Source organism: Lissotriton helveticus, chromosome 1_1 (genome assembly GCF_964261635.1).
Source record: "Lissotriton helveticus chromosome 1_1, aLisHel1.1, whole genome shotgun sequence".
NCBI lineage: Eukaryota > Metazoa > Chordata > Amphibia > Caudata > Salamandridae > Lissotriton > Lissotriton helveticus.
The window spans coordinates 1,322,797,767-1,322,814,041 of record NC_136057.1 but is presented as its reverse complement, the minus strand read 5'-3'; the positions used below and the strand labels follow the sequence as shown (position 1 = coordinate 1,322,814,041).

At 46.6% G+C, this 16,275-nt stretch overlaps 1 protein-coding gene across 8 annotated transcripts in view; it reads left to right on the top strand.

The window, feature by feature from the left end:
* WIZ (WIZ zinc finger) overlaps positions 1-16,275 on the top strand; it is a 731,163-nt gene that overhangs the window by 345,567 nt on the left and 369,321 nt on the right. The window lies entirely within an intron of this gene.

Sequence of the window (16,275 nt, the reverse complement as noted above, 5' to 3'; positions counted from 1 at the left end):
CATTGCTTAAACCCCCTCATTGTCAGAGTAGGTCCTGGCTCCAGACACACCACAGGTGGGCGGAGCCAGCTTTGTGCAAGGCAGGCACAGGACCTATTCAGGGTCAGGGACTACTCCCCTCACTAGCCCAAATGCAGATCTGCCTATTCAGCCTAGAGCTGACCCACCCTGCCCCTCTGGAATCACACACCTCACCAGCCCCTGTCACTCCAGAGCCAGACCTGCAATACACATCAGGCAGGCAAAGACACACAGCACACAGAAATGGCAACTTCTGAAAGTGGCATTTCTAAAATAGTAATAAGTCTGCAAACACCATTGCGCAGCTTATATCATTACTATTCCAAACATACCAAACTTGACCAAGCTGCTCCTCTCGTATCAGGAATTACCACTGAAACTCTTATCAGGGAATCCCCAATGCACTCCTATGAAAGGGCAGACTCACAGCAGTGAGAAACCAAAATGACTGTTTGTCACTACCAGGACATGTCACACAATCAAGTTACACCTCCTACCTACAATACACCCTGCCCATAGGGCTTGTTAGGGCCTACCTAAGGGGTGACTGACATGCACTATAAGGGGGTCACAGACGTGGTAACCACTTTGCGTGCCACGTCACAGTGGCAGTAAACAGCGCGCACAGGCCCTGCAATGGCAGAGGCCTGAGACAGGTTTGAAATGCTACTTTGGTTGTGGCGTAAGCAGCGCTGCAAGCCCACCTGTAGCATTTAATTATCGGCCCTGGGTATCTGAGGTACCGCTTTACAAGGTACTGACAGGTAAATTAAATACGCCGAACAGGTGTAGACCAATCTTACCATGTTTACTACAGAGAGCACACACACTTTACACTGGACAGCTGTGCTAAAGTGCCCAGAGTCCTAAAACCACCAGGTCAGAAAAAAGACTTCGAGGAAGGCAAAAAGTTCAGGGATGACCCTGCAAAAAGGGCCAATTCCAACACTGAGTAGATAAGACATACTTTGTAACAACAGAAGTAAAAGGGACAGTCCTCATGGGAGGTTACAAATGAAGACCAGGTGGTACTAAGGCGGGACTAACACGCCTATTAAGGAATCCGAAGATAGCAATTACGAAGTACAATGACAGAAGCCAAAGACATATGGGCGGAGAGTCGGCAGGGCTTCAAAATCTTGCTCCAATACAGCATGCCTCGCAGAGCAGCGCATGCGCTCCCCAGGCTCGACCTAAAAAGGATGTTGCAGGGAGGGTGTGGGAGCAATAGCAGAGCGGGCTGTGGTGAGAGCAAGGATAAGTTGAGGAGCTGGGTCAGTTGTGGGGAGGGGTTTGAAAAGAAATCTCGGCAGGAGGGGCATGTGGAAGCAGCAAAATAAGATTGTGGAGCGTGGCTGAGAATACATGTTAAAAAATTGCCAGAGTGGTGGGGAAAGCGAAGGATGTACTGAGGGACAGTAGGTGAGCAACACAGACAATGGAGGGGGGGGGGTCATTTGAGCAAAGAAGCAACACACAAGGAGGGAGTAAGAAAATGCATGAAGTCCCAGTGAGTGTTAAAAGCAAAAGAATGAAGTAGTTACTGAATGTGAGCAGTGGGACTATACAGTCATAAAATGAAAAGGATTGTAAAGCAGCTGTGTTCCAGGGGAGGGAGGGACGCAGCATGAGAAATTAAATCCAAAATGACACTTGTCATCGTTGTATGTATATGTATGTATAAACCATTTTGTAACGCGCTCTGTTACTTGGGAGTATCCTGGCGCGGTAGGGAAGAGGCAGAGGAAGACAGAGAAGAATCAGCTTAGATCACATTCCTAAACAGATGGGTTTTAAGATTTTTCTTAAACTGGGCCACCCCTCGCATAGATCGTAAGAAAAGAGGGAGTGCATTCCAGGCGCGAGCAGCCACAATGGCAATGGACTGGCCCCCAAGTCTAGTTCTCTTAAAGCGAGGAAGAGCCATTCTAAACATGGTAGATGATCTGAGAGCTCGTGAAGGGGCATAGAAAGTGAATCTCTTTTTTACGTAAGCAGATCCTTGATCATGGATTGCTCTGAACGAGAGCACTAAGGCTTTGAACAAAATGCGTTGAGATACTGGTAGCCAGTGGAGATTGCACAGATGGGAACCCACACTCTTCCATCTCGGGACATTAAATATGAGACGGACCGCGGCATTCTGAATGACCTGCAGGCGTTTGACCAGGTAGGCTGGAATACCGCTAAACAAAGCGTTCGCGTAATCCAGCCTTGCTAGAATGAGTGCGCGGGCGACCGTCTCTTTAGCTTCTCTAGGAAGCAGAGGAAAAAATCTGTGCAACATTCTCAGCGTGGCAAAGCACGTCCCGGAGAGCTTCTTTATGTGATCCTCAAATCGAAGGTCCTCGCCAAACCAAATGCCCAGATTTTTTGCAGGACCACCCATCATCTTGGGGCTAGGAATGTTCGAGGGCCACAGCAGATTCCTAAAATTAGAGGGGAAAGAACCATAAAAAAGCACCTCGGATTTGTCCTCATTGCATTTCAGCTGAGCCAGAGATAGCCAGCGAAAACTGAGGACAAACACAGCTGAACAGATGAGGTATCTAGATGATCGTCTGGCCAGGTAAACAGCAGCTGAGTATCGTCAGCATACCCTATAACCTTAGCCCCATACTGCTCCGCAACACACACCAGGGGGGTGATGTAAATGTTAAACAGTAGGGGACTAAGGGTAGACCCCTGGGGGACCCCAGTGAGAAGAGGCTTAGGTTCCGAGGCATGGGGCGGCATCCAGACCTGTTGTGACCTGTCAGATAAAAATGAGGACAACCAGGCTAGGACACCTCCTCCAACGCCTATAGCAGACAGCCTGGCAAGAAGGTGCTTATGGGGAACGGTATCGAACGCGGCAGAGAGGTCCAATAAAATCAGGACCGCTCTGCCGCCTCCGTCAAGACATTCCCGGATCAATTCCGCCATATCCACCAGAGCTGTCTCCGTGCTAAAGGCCGCTCGAAAGCCCGATTGAGCTGGATGGAGAGCATTAGAGGACTCCACAAAGCTCTCCAATTGAAGGAAAGCCACTTTCTCACATATTTTTGCCAAAGCGGGCAGAAGAGATATGGGGCGATAATTCCCAGGGACAGTAGCATCCAGCCCAGGTTTTTTCAAAAGCGGCAGAAGTTTTGCCTGCTTCCAATCACGAGGGACCTCAGCAGAAGATAGGGAGCAATTCACAATCTGGGTAACCTCACTGCAAACAATGTCTGCCACCTCCGAAAGCACCCGGGCAGGGCAAGGGTCAGAGGGGGAGCCCGACTTAAGAGATTGAAGGAGGGGCAGTACATCACAGTCCGTAACCAGCGAAAAGTCCGTGAACTGTTGCACGTCGCAGGGACGAGGCGTAAAGGAAGGGCCATCCACAGAGCAGTCTGCTGGTAACGCTGAGAGTAAATCCTGTTGGATCTTAGTTATTTTATTAATAAAAAAATCAGACAGGTCCTCGCACCATTGTGCCGAAGAAGGGAGTATGGCGGAATCCGCAACCGGGGACACAAAACTTTTTACAATAGAGAAAATCTCTCTACTGTTATTTTCCGCTTTGGCAATTCTCCCTGCATAATAGTTCCCTTTAGCTATCTTGATAGTGGCATAGTAATCTTTTTGGGCTGTGCGTAGGGCGGACTTTGACTCCGAGCTGTACTCAAGTCTCCAGGCACGCTCCAGCTTCTTGCACCTTTTTTTCAACTCCCTTAATTCAGGCGAAAACCAGGGCTGGGAGGGGGTGTATCGGAGCCTGGACACCGTAGTACGTTTCGTAGAGACATTAGCCGCCTGCAGCACCCACCCATTAAAAGCACTAAGCGCCTCCCCAACCACAAAAGTAAGCTTAGGGCGAGCTCTAGAAAGAGCATGGCCGAACGCGACCAGATTAATCTTCTGGGTATAGCTCGAGGGAAAGTTGGATGCGAGTCGCCTTACACCCTCCACCATCCACGAGAACCTAACAAGAACATGATCAGACCACGTTACCTTTTCTAAGCTAAGAGTTTCGAAAGGAAAGTTGGAGCAAACTACATCCAACAGGTGACCCCCAGCATGAGTAGGCAAGGTCACCCATTGTTTGAGCTGAGCAAGGTCCAAGATTTCCCCCAGCCGGCGGGCTTCACGAGAGTCAGAGACATCAACATGAATGTTAAAATCGCCGAGCAGAAGGAATTTTGGAAAGCTTAAGGCTCAAGGCACTATGCATTCCTCCAGAATGTCAATAAAGTGATTGGCAGGGCCAGGTGGCCTATAAAGCAGTGAGCCCCCCAAGGTAAAGTGAGGCGTAATAGCGAGAGAGAAGTGGAGAACTTCACCGTCAACCCCAGCAGCGAGTTGCTCAGAGGCAAAGTGCCACCCCTCTTTAAAAATAACAGCTAGTCCGCCTCCTCTACCCAGGGGCCTGTCAGCCCTGGCAATCTTAAAACCCCTAGGAACAGCAAGCTCCACAATCGGGGCACATGAGTTGGTCAGCCACGTCTCTGTTATGAAAAGAACCTCAAGCTGACCATCCACCAGCAACTCAAAAATGTCAGCGGCATGTTTCACAACAGATCTAGCATTGATCAACCCGGCTCTAACTATCGGGGGGCTAAACTAGGCAGCTAAGCGCGGTGGTAAAAATGGTTGAGGGGAGAAGCCACAGCTCGAACACTTTATAGCAGCGCTGTCGCACCCCGCTTGCAGGCAAACCCCCCTACCAGCGGGGCGGTTCAACTTCAATAGGTCATTACGAGAATACCTGACCCTATCAAGGCAGATCCGACCGGGAGGGCGACGGGCAGAGTGGCTGGCCCTAGACCCGTCCGAAGCACGGACGGGCACAGACGGGCCCTCCTTTGGCGCTCCTTTGGCGCTCCTTTGGCGCTCCTTTGGCGCTCCTTTGGCGCGCAGACGGCGCGCCCGCTGCGCGCGCCCGCTGCGCGCGCCCGCTGCGCGTTTGAGGAGACATTGCTATTTGAGGCCCAAGCCCCTCCCCGAGCTGGACCGCTAACTCGAGTCCAGCAGGGGTCCGGGACTCACCTAAGATGGCACCCGACCTGGCCCTCCACAACAATCGGCACTGGCAAGCCGCGATGGAACGAGGCACAGGGGGACCGGTAAGCAGCACAGAGAATATAAAAACGATAAAGTTTTAAAATACAGCACACAACACAATTCTTAAATCAATTGAGTATAAAAATGATGTATTTAAAAATGAGCAAGAGATGATGCAGCGCAAAGCGAGTGAGCAGAAGAGAATCTCGCAGTCTGCTCGCCTTTCCCAAACAAACTCTCAGAGTGCTGCCACCACCCTGATTACTCTGAGTTACCATTAACTCCTTGAGTGCTCATGACGAGCTGAGCTCGTCATGAGCCACGGCGCTCCGGTGCTCATGACGAGCTGAGCTCGTCACGACCGCGCCCGTTAAATGGAACACTCGCACGCTGGGCTGATTCCCCTGCTGTGCTGAGCGTTCCATGGGAACGGGTGTGGCCATGACTAGCTCAGCTCGTCATGAGCACCGGAGCGCCATGACTCATGACGAGCTGAGCTCGTCATGAGCACCGGGCGCTGTGCGCGCCCCCCGCCCCCCAGCACAGCAGGGGGAAACAGCCCCGCACGGAAGGAGTTAACCTGACGTCAACCAGAAATGTATCTTTGTTGGTGTGTGCTTTATCTTTAAAATATGCCTCATCTTCCGGTGTGTAAGATATTCCTGCGTTGTTATAGTGGTCAGTGTATTTGCGGTAGTTGATAATGGTACAAATGACATATCTGTGTGCACATAATTAACACAAAAACCCCACTCAAGTTGATATCCGATGGTCTCTTCCACATAGCATAATATGGAACTGTGAGGGATAACAGATTACACAGTCTACCCATTCGTTTTAGGAGCCACGGTACAGCAAACAATCCCTTCGTGATTTTGTTGCTTTGTGGGCAAGGAGATGTCTACAGGCACCGACTCTTGATTATGCACCTTTTTGTAGCACAATTCAGGAATTCATAAAGCATTCCATTATTGAGAACGAAGGCTCAGAGGGGGAGAGCGGCGCAAAAAGAGAAGCCTTTAAAGTCATTATGGAGCATAAAACATGTAAAGATATAAAAGGTACCATCCTCAAAAATCTGTTCATGTTGGATATAAAAAAAAAATGGAAATAGATGATGGCCAAGAATCTGAATATTACCTGGATAGAATCCGACAGAAATAGGCATTAACATTGCAACAGCTCGATAATTTCGACTGTATCATCCTAATAGGATGCACTCCAAAGTTGATAGAAGATTGCTAGCGACCTTGTTGTTCTCGGAATAGGCAATGCCTAATTTAGTGGTCTTAAGAAATCAGAAAGGAGAAATAACCCACTTGAGATCGCATAAACATAGTATTTTAAAAACTTTTATGAGACGCTCGGCCACCCCAAGTATTAACTGAACAGTTTGAAAATTATCTCACTACAGTACACATTAATGCCCTATTGAAAGATCAATCTGAATTGTTAGAGCAGTGACTTACTACTCAAGAAGTCGGGAATGCCATACAAGAAATGGGTACAAATAAATCACCTGGCTTGCCTCTAGAATTTTATAACAAATTTGCATTCCAATTCTGCCTTAGGTTAATAACGTTATATGGTGACCTAAGACACCAAATGTATCTCTCATTCAAGAAAGGCCCTGAGCGATCCCCGCACGTGTCTGCCAGTTGCACCACCAACTTGAGGAGTTGGCCTAACGGCTAGGGCGCTCGACCCCGGACCTGGGGATCTGGGTTCGAGTCTCGGTAACGACGCCAAAAACCCCCTGTGATTCCGGGCAAATCACTTAATCTCCCCGTGCCTAAAATGAAAGTGTGTCCTCATGTAACGTAACTGGAAAATATGTAAAGCGCTCTGATACCTGATTCGGTTCGGGTCTAGTTCGCGCTATATAAAACTCTGCAAAAAAAAAACTACAGTAGTGTGCATGGCAAACATCGGGTTGGGCTAACCCCGCCCGCCCGATCACCAAAAGTCCTGTGCAGTATTAGACTATTAACAACACACAGAGCATTTCTCCGACATCCACAGTGAAAACTTCAAAGGAGATGCACAATCCTGGCAACAGCGGATTACAACTGATGCTCAGGGACAGAGTTCTTACTGAGAAGGTTTTCACCCGGACCCGGTTACAATCAACCGCGGCGGTCAAGGAGACAGTCAAGACTGCCTCTGCACCTCCCAAGTATACTCCGCCACCGGAGGGCATCATGCACACACCGTTACTTACAGTTAAGTCGCGTGGAATTGTCTGTATTCCTACTCTCTTGCTTCTACTCGAACGGCTGTTTACAATGCGATGGAGATCAAGTAAATATACCCGGTCTGGTGGGCAGAGGTGGTGGGACTTCCGGAACTTCCGGGAGACACTGAACGCGGGGCTAGAACGCTGTTAGGCAAGCGCAACGTTGGAATCTCCCAGGCTATTGCGAGCATTGCCGACTGAGACTAGCGAGTCTAGTGAAGTGAAAAATGGGACCTGCCAACAAAAATAACTAAAGTAGAACCTATACTAAACGTGTAGTTGGTTGTATGTATGTTGGATGACCCAGACTCATACGATGTTGTCAGCGTCGGATTGGTAACGCGGGCATTCGGGAAATGCCCGAGGGGCCGGGGTCCGAGGTGCAGCTGAGGACTGCTTTTGAGCAGCCTGGGGACCGATTTGGGCGGTGTCCCTGTTGTTCGACAGCGGCCCTGTGGGTGTCTGAGTGGCCTTTCTGGGGGGAGATGGGAACTTATTACCTCCCGTATAGCAGCAACAGGTAGAGGTGTCACCCCTTTTGTCTCGCTGGACCTCTTATTAATGTAGGCATACTGAGCGGGGCAGGGGGCCTGAGCAGAAGTGGCCTCACTTGTTTTCAGGTATGTTTCACTAGTGTAAACTGATGCATGCATTCCTCCCCCACCCCCCTTTTTATGTAAAATTACGCTGAAGCAGTGATTTGAGGGAAGGCATTATGCAAATGTGGGCCGATTTTTTTATGCGTGCCCGGGCCGATTTTTAATCCCAATCCAACCCTGGATGTTGTAATAAGACAAGGATAAAAACAGTGGCAGATGTCTGTTGTCTGTTGTTGTGTGGGTAATGTTGGTTGCAACCAACATGTGGCGGTTCCATTGGTATAAATTAACCAAGGGTGACCTGTTACCATGTATGTAGTTGTTTGTATACAGGAGGACCCAGATAAAATAAATTGATTTACTATATTCAGTAAGTGCTACTGCAGTGCTCCTACACCCTTCTGATGGCGACCATTAAATGACGTAGGCAAGTTTGAAACACTGTTGACTCACAAGCAGACAATTCACTGATAGCCTTTAAATTGATGAATTTTTTGGGAATTACAAACTTCCATTTGCTGCTTATCTTTTCTGTGGCTTGTTTGTTGCTAATTCTTTTTATACACCCACTTTTTACTTATTTCAACATGTAATCACTGAACATCAATTGTGGTGTAACTGCATTTTGTAATAAATATATTATCTTTTTAGGTTCATACAAATTAAGTCTGTGGTCAGGTAATGTGCCATTAGAAGAATTGCATGTTTAAAGTGAGTCCCTCATAAACCACTGTAACAGCATATGATTTACCCGAAGTTGACTTGGACATAACAAGTTACCCGTATTTCTCTAAAATAACTATGGTATCATTGCCATGTCATTTCAGATGAAGCTCTGGCAGTCTCAGGTATCAAACACATATTACTTTACACAGTTGAGATATTGCTATAACTACGGAACCCAGCAGCCCAGTTGAATAAAGGGATGGGCTTTTTTGAGGGTTTGAATACGTCTGAAGTCTTTGAGTTAACTGAAATATGTTCTACACACAGACTGTGGCAAGCTGATGATTCTTCATACTCTTTCATTGTCTTGGGCAGAATACTTGTAAGGCTATGGGAGTGATTCGGAAATTGGTACTATTCTGGAATAGTTTCTTTCTTTTGGGAGTGTGGAAGTTGTCACTATCTAAAATGCTGCTACTCCCTCTACTAGTATACCTTTTCGCCAATTTATCATACAGCCTACCCCCGGATTAATTTAAAGAACTAGATACATTAATGACCAGATTGCCTAATAATATGGATAGGCACAGGGTAGAATTAGGCAAATTACACCTCCCCTTTATATGAGATTGGCTATGGGTTCCAGACTATGAATTGCACTATATAGCTGCACAACTGCAATATGCTGTCATCTAGAACTCTTCGTAAGAGTCTTGCTGTCCATCAGCAAAAGTACACTTTGGGTTGAACTACTTAGTAAATGTAATAATTGACAATTAGCCCATAAACCAGTCAAGAGCTAAAACTGCAATTGGTTACATTCCTAAGCTGCCTTTAAAATTTCTTCAGAGAATTAAAGAAACCCTGACCAGATTTGACAAGTGAATATTGGAGACATTCTCCTTTACCATGAGGAGTGACCTACACAATTCAGGAATTCTCCATGCTTTTTTTGAGTTGATTTTACAATCCCAAGATTAGATAAGTCCAGTTCCTATATTATGGTTATTTTACCTGGGCAGCAAGATAGACTTGGAATAGATGAGTAGATGAGCCCGAGACCAGTTAGGTATTACATGTTATCTTGATGCTAAGAATATAAGAATACACAAGTCAGCCTCACACTAAACTGAGAGAAAAATGGGATATATGACTGGGGAAACGTCGCAGGCCAATAAAACCATCAGTGTCTGTCTCTCCCTACTACACATGCTAGGGAAAATCCTTCCGTTACTACCAAATGACTCTCGTTCTTTGGTAGTGAGGAGTATAATCTTAAGCAGACTGGACTATTGCAATTCCCTATACTTAGGAGCTCAGCAATATATTTTGCAGGGGTTGCAGAGAGTCCAGTCTATGGCCGCAAAGCTGGTGCTTAAGAGACAGCGTCGGTCCTCCACAGCTTTGGCCTTGAGTGATCGTCATTGGCTGCCTATCAAGGATCGAATCTGCTTTAAATCTCTCTGCATTGTCCACAAAGCGGTCCATGATTTGGGACCTGTTCCTTTGCAGGAGAGATTTACCTGGTATAATCCCAGGAGGCAGCTTCGCTCCTCCAGTGCTAATCTGATTACAGCCACCAGGTTCAAGAGACCAAGGTTGGGAGGCAGAGCCTTTGGTGTGGCGGCTGCTCGCCTATGTAATGAGTTGCCCCAGAATCTCAGACCGATCAGCTCGCGGACGTGCTTCAGGAAGAGCCTGAAAACCTGGCTGTTCCCTAGGAGCAAACATTAGATCTTCTCACAGGTAGCTATCTCCGCTGTTATAATGGCTTTCTTCAATCTAAGCGCCAGGATACCCGTATGGTGACAGTTTTGCGCTATATAAGTATTCACTTCACTTCACACGTCTTTAAGAATAATAGATTTAAGCTAATACAGTTACAATATTTCCATCCGACCTACCTCACACACACACAATGGTGTAGAATATTTGGCACTAACTTTGGCCTCTGCCCCAGATATGTTAAAGCAGATGCAAATTATACTTGTGGTGTGTAATTATCCTGAACTACAGATGTGCCAAGAAATGATTATGGATGACATTGGCACAGCAACATGAGGCCTTTTGTTTATATTGCCCAATATATGTTTACTGGGAGCATTTCCATTCACCAGCAAAATAAAGTATGCAGATTTGCATTTACAGTGCACTTGGTGGCAAAACGTAGAATAGCCTTCAAATGTAAGGCTATACATGCACCACTATAAAAACCCTGGCATGCTGATGTTATCCAGTGGCTGTTTGCCGAAAAGACATTTTTATGTAAAATATCCTAGGAAACCGTTATACATCTCTCTGTAGACACAAGGGAATTGATCCTAGAAACATTTATACAAAACTCTTTCTAAATGCCCCTGGGATTATTGCCCCTGCCCAACCATCCATCCACTCAAGAGATCGAACATTGTGTTCTTGGACCCTAACATGTATGCAGTAACTAAATTATAAGAAACGTTTAGAAATATACTAAAATGTAATGTTGGCGATTGTACTGGTTGTTCTACAAAGTACTTGACAAAAAACACTGTTGTATGTTTTGGTGTGTTAAGTTGGAAGACCCTTGTAGTGCTGATATTCAATTATAATGATGGACCCACGTCTACACAGTATTGAAAAACAGGACTGTTGCTGGTTTCTGATGTCTCCCAGTTTGTAGTTACTTATAATAATTCTAAAATCGAATTTAAGATTATATTCTCACCTGAACTAAATGGTAAACGGTACATTATAATGTTGCAAAAATGTTTTGTTTCTGATGGATATTTATAACCCAGATTACTCACCATGTGAATATCCCCAGGCACCAGACTGGATTTCAAAATTAAAAAAGCAATGCTCTTGTGTGCAGGTAGGTGATGTTGTGCAACTCCACATCGACTTAGTTTTGTCCGGAAGTGACCAACAGAACTGAACCTAAGCTCCTCCGATGCATGCTGATGTCAGTTCCTTTCTTTCTATGCCTTCAGACGCAGATCCGGAGCTCTGCACTTCATTCCATGAAGAAATTTGTGTGTCTACGCTTTTCACCTGTAAACTCTTCCAATGTGCAAATTAACATTTACCCCCTTAAAAATAGAGGGTTTAAACCTTGCAAGAACTGTTGTGAAAAGATGTCTGTGACAGATCCCCAAAAGGTATATGTCTGATGTTTTGCTCAAGTGCACAGCTCCAAGGCCATTGATAACTGTGCCCAGATGAATTCAAAAGCCATCCAAAAATGTGAAGTAAAGCTCTATGTGGCAAACACTGCCAGACTTCACTCAGGTCCCACTCCAAGTCGTAGTTAAGCGTACGGAGCCACTCTGCCTCTGAATTAGTTCCTGTGGCAGAACTTCTTTGTGGTGAAAGTCTTTGGGTAAGTTCTAGAAGAAATAAAAGTAGTCCAAGTGGGACTCTGCCTCTTCACGCCTCTCTTGTTCTCCAAAGAAGGTGTGAGGGCATCATTGTGCCTTCAGGCCTCACTCTTGTTGCAACGAGGAGCTAATTCCAACTTTTGTTTTGAAGCAGCCAAGTTCCCACGAATGTCGGCAATCTTGCAGCAATTTGAAGCCTTTCGAGAGGCAGTGTTGTGCATCTTTGCCACACTTTTGACTTCCTTTGGCATGCTTTTGGGCCCCAAGGATCCACAGGGGCCTCCAGTTAGTTATCACCAGCTGATCTGTCCTCAGTGGTGTCTGTGCCCCTTGACCTCGCTTAGTGTTCTGCACTGGTGGCACAGGCACAGACGTCGCTGGTGCCAGAGGATGATCCACAAACTATTGTGGTAACCGACTTGGAGCCAAATTCGTCTCACTAATGCCGTATTTACATTCTGATGTGGCACATCCAATACTCAATTCCTCTGACACTATTCGTTTACTGTGCGGTCGTGCACAGACACTACACATACTTTTTGGCTTGGTCTCCGACCAGAGTCAGCCATATGCAGATATCCATGGAGGGGATAGGAAACCGTTTGCCCCACTTTATGATGAATATAATTGCTATATGGATCTACAATATGCCTGTGGATCGGATACCTCAGTGGATACTGGACTGCTTCCCTATTCCCTTACCAGCAACAGAGGGAAGTACTTTTTTCGCCACTGCCTTTAGAGGGGCTACTTAAGTCTTTAACCTTCGCGTCCTCACTATAGTGGTAAAAACAAATGTGCTCCATGAGGTCCTTCAGTCTGGGCAGGCATAGACGAAACCTCTACTGCCCTTCAGTGATGCCCACACTGACTCTGTATTAGGCCCTTGCTCAAAACCATGTTCTGGTCTCATGGTCAATTGCCATTTAGCATGTTGTTATAGACCAACACTAGGTGATCCAGATGTTATAACCCAGCATCCCTCTCTTGAGAATTTGGTGGTGCAGCGGTCCATGAGCAGAGATAATCCGAAAGCCTTTCAGACACCCCTTTCTGATAGTCTCTCCAAACCTATGGGAACATTTGGCAAACACATGTTTTCATCAGCCAGCCTTGCCTTGAGGTCGGTCAGTGCCAGCTTCCTTCTAGGATGTTACGTCGGTGTACTTTTGAACATGGTTGGTAAGATCTTACCAGCAGTCCCAGAAGACTTGGAGGTTTCCTGTGCCCAAACCATTCAGGATGGCTCGGATGCAGCCATGTTCATAATTTACTTGGGCCTGAGCACCACTAATTGTCTGTGGACTATTAGGACAAATTCAAGATGCTTACGCTGGCCCAGGGTCTCTCTGCCTTGGATTCTGGTGACTGTATTGTGGTGTTGGACATGCCGGAACCCTATTTTCTTCACATCCCCGTCCTGCAGGCCCAGAGGAGCTGCCTGTAGTTCAAGGTGGGCCACAAGCATTTTCAGTTTGCTGTGTTCCCTTACAGTTCCTCCAATGCCCCATGGGTGTTCACAAAGGTGATGGCAGTGGTCACTGCCCGTCTTCAAAGGTCGGATGTACTTGTCTTTCCCTACCTCCATAACTGGCTCTTTGAAGACTGGCTAGCCACAGTCAGTCGTGGACCACCTACAGATGATGGCAAACCTCTCTACATTGTTGGGGCTCTCAGCTAACCTGTGAAGTCACACCTGACTTCTTCACAGAGATTTTCTTTCATCAGAACTACCATGGATAGAGTGTGCTTTCCGGCCTTTCCTCTAGACCATTGTGTCCTTGGACAGTTGGGCTATGTTCTCCATGTTTCAACTGCTGTCCTGAATCTCAGTGAAGATGGCTCTGAGACTTCTTGGGCTGCTGGTCTCCTGCATTCTGCTTGCTGACTTTGCCAGATGGCACGTGAGCCCTGCAGTGGAATCTAAACTCTTGGCGGGCCCAGCATTAGAGATACCTGTCAGATTCCATCCAGGTGTCCGAGGAGACAGCAGAAGGTCTGCAGTGGTGGTAGCTTGACTGCAATTAGACCAGTGTAGACCCTTTTCCTCGCCCTCCCAGATTTGACGGTGAGGATGGATGCGTCACTACTCGTTTGGAAAGGCCATCTAGTAGAGGTGGAGATCAGCGGACTCTGACTGAGACCAGCCTCCATATCAATTTGATGTAGATACGTGTTACTTGCTTGGCATTGAAGGCCTTCCTGCCCACATTAAAAGGGAGGTTGGTGCAAGGTTTAAATGGACACCACCACCACCATGCAGTACTGCTATAACCAGTACGGGATAGGGTCCTGAGTCCTGTGCAAAGAGATATTGCGCCTCTGGAATTGATTGACTCATCTGATATTTCCTTTTTCGTACTGGACCTGGCAGGACCTTTCAGTGCCAGGGTGGCTGAACTCAGCCAACAATCCCTAGCAGATGATAGTCAGTTACATATGGAGGTGGTGCAGGGCACCTTCCAACAATGGGGAGAACTTTGGCTTCATCTTTTGGCCACTGCAGAGAATGTGCAGTGTCAACACTGGTTTGTTGGAGTTCCCAGGAAGCCTGTCTCTCGGAGACTCATTCAACATGGAGTGAAGCACGGGACCTCTGTACACCTTCCTGCTGCTCTGCCTCCTGCCCTGAGTTCTGAAGACCAAGAATGACCTATCCCAGGTCATCTTGGTAGCCCTGAATTGTGCCTAGAGGTTGTGGTACGTGGACCTTCTGAGCCAGTGCATCTGTCCTCTGATCAGGCTGCCCCTTTTTCGGAGTATCTTTTGTCACAGCAGCAGGGCACGGTCTTGTACTAGGCCCTGCACAACTGCACCCCCATGTGTGGAGATTAGTCAACAGCCGTCTAACTCCTTTGACCTCCCTCCTGACGCTGATTTAATTGTGGCAGCCAGGTGTCACTCCACAAAATTAGTGTAATGCTGGCAAAGGGATAACATTGTTGCTTGGTTCAGCACCAGCCAGGCAGACACGTTGCAGGCTAAACTTTGGATATATGTTTGTTTGTCGTGTTTTTGGTCCAGCAAGGAATCTCTGGGTACTGTCAAAGGTTACTTTTCAGCCTTTTTATGGTTGTCGTACCAGCCACCCTTGTTCAGACCACCTGTTGTGATGCTTTTCCTTAAAGGTTTACAACGTATGTTTCAACCAAAGCCATTTGTGGGTCTTGCGTTTGGTTCTCACTTTTCTTGTGTACCTCCTTTGAGACAAAGCACAGTTGTCCATTGCGCCTCCTCATCTTTCAGGTTGCATAAACATTAACACTGTTAGAACTAGTTAGAACTATCCATCAGAAGAACAAGTTATTTATCTCCGGTAATGCTCTTTCTGGTGAATATTCGAAGTTCAGATTCTTCACTGCGCTCCACCTCCCTGTTCTGTGGAATGATCTTGTTTTAATCTAAAAATGTCCCTGTTTAGCAGTTTGCACACTGGTACTTCCAATTCGCTGATGTGCTCCCCGTCTGATGGCATGAACAAGCTTATGAAAGATACTGACGTCAGTGCGCATTGGTGGCACTGATTGTCTCCGCTGATCACGTCTGGAACGCCATTGATGTAGAGTCCTCCTGCCTCACCTACTGGTGTGCAGGAATTGTGCTTTTTGAGTTTCCAGATCCAGTCTGGCACTTGGGGATAGTCGTCACATGGTGAAGAATCTGCGGTTAGACTATCCTCCAGAAAGAGCGTCCTCGAAATTAAGTAACTTGTTTGTATTGTTGGCAGGAAACCCACAAATTGTTTCTAAACACAGAATTTAATAAAATATTTTTCAAAAAAAGACACTTATAGGAGACTGGTATGGCACTAAAGAATTGTATCATGGTATAACTAGCAGCAGATATTACAGTGCATCTTTTATTGAACGTCTTAGAGCGACAGTTTAGAAGAGAGTGGAAGTGTAGACTTCAAGCAAGATGTGACCACCATGCCCGACGAATTTGAGCTTTACTGCAATATTTAAACAAATCCAGGAGGTATTCCTGTGCCTTCGCATTTTATGAGAACACAGTGGTTGAAATCCCATGTTGGGACATACTGAGTGAGGAAAGCATAGATTTGCAAATTCAGATACCACAGCTGGGTAGTGACTAATACTTTCCCATAGATGCACATACTGGTGCAGTAGACCCATCCTGTAATGTGTACCAGTGGTTATTTTTATATTTTGCATTACATTTAATACTTCCCAGTAGCGCTATCAAATTATTCTAAGTGTAACTCCCTCGCATGACGCTGCCAGAATGCCCTGCCCTTTTACTGAATATAAGGATTTTAACTGGACCTCAGGGTGCTCCATTGTGAAAGGACCATTCACCCAGGGTGCGTACTCCTTCGCGCATTGATTTATCAAGTTTTATTGGAGAT